The sequence below is a fragment of the Schistocerca piceifrons genome, chromosome 2 (assembly GCF_021461385.2).
Source record: "Schistocerca piceifrons isolate TAMUIC-IGC-003096 chromosome 2, iqSchPice1.1, whole genome shotgun sequence".
NCBI lineage: Eukaryota > Metazoa > Arthropoda > Insecta > Orthoptera > Acrididae > Schistocerca > Schistocerca piceifrons.
The window spans coordinates 267,000,699-267,006,698 of record NC_060139.1 but is presented as its reverse complement, the minus strand read 5'-3'; positions in this window follow the sequence as shown (position 1 = coordinate 267,006,698).

The window sequence follows — 6,000 nt, the reverse complement described above, 5'->3', positions numbered from 1 at the left end:
ATGTGTAGCATAGCTCTTGGTCTAGGTTAGGTTGAAAGTTGGCAATTTGACTCTGAATTAGTGAAGCCAACAAATATGAATGCCAAATAAAGGTTGTGGTAATAGATTACCCATAGAGTAGCTTAATGTTTACATTAATGTTACGATTTCAGCTGAATGCCAGTTGCACCAAACTCATTTTAATTACATGTGGCCTGTTATATATTATTGGCACATTTCCATAGATGCCCATGGGTTGTGTAAGGAAATGTAAGAACTTTCTTTGCATTTTGGTGAGCCAGGAAACACTACCACAGTTTTAAATGTTGAAATTCTTCCTGATGAGAGAAAAATGTTAATGTCTTAGTTTTGGTTTACTACATAATTAAGATGTTATTGAACATAATGTGTACAAGATATTGATTAGTTAACTTACCTACATGAAAGTTGGACTGACACACTAGTGTGTCAGTCCTAGATGAAAGTACAGTATTTTTTGAGCTTATTTTTTCAGAAAATAGTAGAATTATGAGCTGCATTTCATATGGAAGATTGCCATGCTTGATACACTTATGACTTGTGAATTTATATCAGCCATACAATCATTGTGTCACAGCAGGACACATTGCAAGAATTCTTGGCAATTTTCACCATGGTGTAGTTTTTATCTATTCTACATTAGGACATGGAATGAACATTTGGACAAGGATGGGCACAACTTTTAGTGACCTGGTTGTGCCACCATTGCCTTGGTTGCCTGGTCTCATTATTTCTTGTAATTTTTGTCAGGTGTATGGTCATAATTCCCTCTATATATTCTCCACCTGATGTTTTACATTTGGAAATGACAACATAGTTTGTTGAAACTGATAATGTAACCCCTTCTTTTTAAAGCAAAAATTTAATGTACTGTGACTATTGCTTCACTACTGTAGTGTCAAATAAACATTTAAGCCTTATAAGTTGAACATCATATGGTGCAATTGGTGCAACCTTCATACTCAATAATTTCAGGACTGTTCTTACAGTTACTACACTCAGTTTCTTCATCTCAATAGTAGCCTTCACCACTCTTACTTTCTGTCTTCATCATGCTTGGAAAAAGTATGGTGTCCTTACATGAGTGTAATTCCTAGGTGTTTGTAACTTTTGACTTTTTCCTACTTTTACTTACCAAAGAAAGATCGCCAAACAGCCATATGTTTTCAGAAGTTGTTTTATTTAGATGAGCAGTTTCGGCATCTCATTAATGCCATCTTCAGGTCCCTATGCAATTCATGTATAGACAATCAGATATAACAATACTTGCATAAGTAGAGCCATCAGTCATGATTCCATGAATTCATTTTTGGAGTGTTTACTTTGAGGACTTGACTTGTCAGAGAGTCAACTTGTTGAAGACTTGTCAGGTCTTCAAGTTAAACTCTCCAAAAATGAATTCACATAATCCAGATATTGGTGGCTCCAGTTATACAAGGATCAACTTACCTGATTGACTACATGGAGTGCACAGGGGCCTGAAATGGCACTCATGAGATGCCACCTAAATAACATAACTTCTGAAAACATATGGTTGCTTGGTGATTTTTCTTTGGTAAATATTTGACCAGCCAGTGTCCCATATCCATGATGGATCAACAGAGTGTCCAGTTCTTGTTCCCTGCAGATGAATTTTTCATTGTTTGCCAGGATTCCTCCCTCCTCAAATTTCATTAATTTTGTCATATCCTTATTTATGAGCAGGTCATTTCCTGGAGCCATTCTTCCAGCTTTTTAATGGTTTGTTAGTGGTAACAGGCAGAAGAAATGTTTTGTTGGTGTTGCACATTTCTCAATTTTGGCTGAGATAAACTCATACTGTAGTGTTCCTTTTCAGCACACCAGTGTAAAAGTTTGCACACAAATCTGTGTAATTCACATGTTTATTTATATGTAAAAGCTGACTGGAATCTTCTTTTGTGTGAGACTGCGTGTGCAAGTTTGTGTGCTGTCTAGATTTAGATATTTTACTGTTCGTATCGCTTGTGCATAATCTTTCATAGATTGTATCGATACCCATTTGTATTGTGAAATTTTGAACATTCGCAAGTGGCAAGATAAACTCATAGTGTTACTGTATCATCAGTTGTAGACTTAAAGTTATTTGCACTGATTTAAGAATTTTGAGAACTGTAGGCCTATTCTCATTCAAAACAAACATTCTCTAATTTCATTGTATAATTATGTGAGAAACAGGTTTTTTTGAGAATTTTTGGGTGCTTACAAAACTGCATTTTCATAAGTTACCAGTACAAGTCTTCTGAATAACTTATTTTGTAGCAAATCAGCGTTTGTGATTCACAGTTACTGCCAAAGAATAGCCCACCCCAAATTTCATTGCATAATGACGCAAATGAACATGCACTTTTGAGAATTATCAGAAGTTATCATTGCCCTGTGCATAATCAAATGTCTAGTAAATCAGCACTAGTGATTTAGTTACTGCAGTAGATACTGTAACTAACAAATGGTGTTACATATAGCTTTCCCTTAAAGAAGAGTACATATTACCTACATATATCATAAATGAACTCTTATTTTTAAGTTTGTTAGTGACTACTGATACTGATACTGGTACCAAATTCACTGGCGAAGTACTGAGCATGGGATACAGTGACCATGATGCTCAGCTACTGAGCGTTGACATGGAAAATAGTAAAATCAGCCCCAAAAATGTATTTCAAAGAAGAAACTTTTCAGATGACAATATTAGGATTTTTAACTTCCTATTAGCTAAGGAAAATTGGGACAGTGTTTACATGCAAACAACTGTTGATAATATGTTCTTAAGCTTCCATAACACCTTCCTTTATTACTTTAATACAGAATTTCCTTTTGAAACAAAAACTTCAAGCAATCAAAATAGAAAGTCGTGGGTAACAAAAGGAATCAAAATTTCTAGTGAGAGAAACAGATTTCTCCAATATTGCTCCAAAAAATATATAGTCACTGAAGAATTTTCTGACTATTGTAAAGCCTACAAAAAAACTTATCTTAGAGTGATTAGATAGGCAAAACTTTTATGGAATGACAATTTCATAAGAAACTCTTCAAACAAAATTAAAGCTATGTGGAAAGTTATTAAAAAAGAAACTTGTAGTTCAACACCAAAAAAGGAAAACATTTCTCTAACACTTAATGACTCTAAGGTCACAGATCCATATACAGTTGTAAACAAGTTCAATGAATATTTCACCTCACTAGCAGAAGATCTCATTCAGGCAAACTGCAAGGTATCGTTCTTCAATTCCACCAATACGTCAAACAGTACTAATGCTACAATGTTTGTTTATGAAACAAACCCTGATGAAATTAGGAACATAATAAAATTGTTACCCAATAAAATCTCTAGTGGCTATGATGAAGTACCTGACCTCATATTAAAGGTGTGTGCTCACCATATAGTAAAGCCATTATCAACCATCTACAACCAATCATTAAAAACTGGCATTTTTCCAGATGCTCTCAAAATAGCTAAAGCCTCACCATTACTAAAGAAAGGTTCCCCTGATTTAGTATCCAATTATAGAACATTATCCATATTAAGCATCTTTTCAAAAATCCTGGAAAAACTTTTTTATGACAGGCTTATAAATTTCATAAAAAACCACGCACCAATCAGCTTTCAACAACATGGTTTTAGTAAATCTTTATCCACCCAGACAGTAATTTTTGAACTGTTGGACCACATACTGAAATCAATTGACCAACATAATATAGCTGCAGGTATTTTCTTAGATCTCTCTAAAGCCTTTGACATACTAGATTATAAAATACTGCTTGCTAAATTGGAAAGAAGAGGAATAAGAGGTGTGGCTCACAACTGGCTATGCTCTTACCTACAAAACCGCAGACAGAAGGTATCACTTCAATACGATATTAATGTACAGAATAAAATAAATAACACAGTTTTTCTCTCGGAGGAAAGAACAATAAGATACGGTGTTCCCCAGGGTTCTGTTCTAGGGCCATTACTTTTCCTCATTTACATAGGTGATCTTGTTGAACGTATGAGCCCACAAAAAACTATCCTGTTTGCTGATGATACAAGCATAGTGTTGACTGGATCTAGCCCTGAATCCCTTCAGACAATATCTGATAACTCTATGAAAAAACTTTCTGAGTGGTTTAACAAAAATGGCCTAATTGTTAATAGTGGGAAAACTGTATGTCTCAACTTCCATCTAATTCCCACATCCAATCAAAAAACTATCCAAGTAAAGTTAAATAATGATAAAATTGAAAATGTAAATGCAACAAAATTTTTGGGTCTATGGGTCCAACAAAATTTAAAATGGGACACACATATAAACAACTTATCAAAGAAACTCTCATCATTGTGCTATGGACTAAGAATACTAAAATCTACTACAAGTAAATCCACACATGCACAGTTCCACTCATTGCTCCACTATGGAATCATCTTTTGGGGAAATTCGACTCACAGCACAAATATATTTAAACTACAAAAAAGAGCACTGAGGATAATCTGTGGCCTCAAAAAGCTGGAATCCTGTAAATGTCAATTTATAAAACGTAATGTTCTAAGCATCCCATCCCTATTCATTCAAGAAACAATCCTATTCACCACGGAATACCTCTCAAGAACAGGCAAATTAATCCAAAACAATGATATACACGCTCATTATACCAGAGGGCAATCTAATATCCATCAAATTTTTTCAAGGACATCATCATACCAAAAATATATAACTCACCTGGGTGTCGTATTACACAATAAAATTCCAGAACAAATAAAAGCTGCTCCAGATCCAATATTTAAAAATAAACTAAAGGCATTTCTGACAAAGCACTGTTTCTATTCAGTACAAGAATTCCTGGAAATGAAAAATTATAAAGTTCCTTTGTAAAGTACTGTGATTAGAGTAAAACATTCTGTAGGCAAAATAATAACCTAATTTCTACTATATACAACTATGTTTCAGTTTCACTTCCCAAAATTTTTTAACTCGCTTTTGAATGTACAAGTACACATTCTATTAGTATTAAAACTTAATTGTCTGTGAAATCTCAATGTTAATTTCATGTTTAATGTAGTTTTTAAATGACATTGTCCTTCTGTTGTGTTTCCAGTTGACATTTTCACTATTCTGTAATCTCAGTGATTATTTGTGTAAATTTAAAGTAGCACTACATTGCCTACATGTTTCTGTTGTGTTTCCAGTTGACATTTTCACTATTCTGTAATCTCAGTGATTATTTGTGTAAATTTAAAGTAGCACTACATTGCCTATATGTTTCTTAGCTCCCCATGTAAATTGTTTGTATTCTCTGTATGTGAAGTTACTATATTCATCAATGAACAATTTTGTGTACATTTTTTTAAATGGCAGTCCATTGCCTATTTTTTTTCTCCAAACTACATATTTGTTAAGAAAAATGACTTGTCCTATGTCATGTGTACTTTGTACAATATGTGATCCACAGGATAAATAACTAAATACAAATACAAATACTAAAATTAACCTTAAAAAGTTTTAGGATACAAGTATTTTTACCACGGGTTTTTCTGTTGTGTCATATTGTGTACTTGCTTTAGTTCTTACGGGGAATCAGTACTTTTTTAGCTCAACAGATTAAAAGATATTCAATAGGCTTATTTTAAAGTTATTTGTTCACTGTTCTGTAATACAATGCACCAGCCAAAATGCAGCCCTGCTGTGAATGCTGTTCTCAAACACAGGATGAGTTGGTTGACATTCGTACACAACTGGAAATCACCCTGTCTATTGTCAGACAATTGGCAGATGCTGTGAATCAGTGTGTTGGAAGAGCTCCCAAGAGCCACGTACCTATAGTAAGAATACTAAAGTACCCCAAGTACTATCTTTGGCTGTGGATCCCATCTCCTCTGAAGAATGTACAGGATCTGTCACTATTCGTCCACTTCGTTGCGAGTGGCATTTGATGGTAGGTGTAGATGTCCTGTACAGGGTGGACAGGGACAAGGGAAGACTCAGG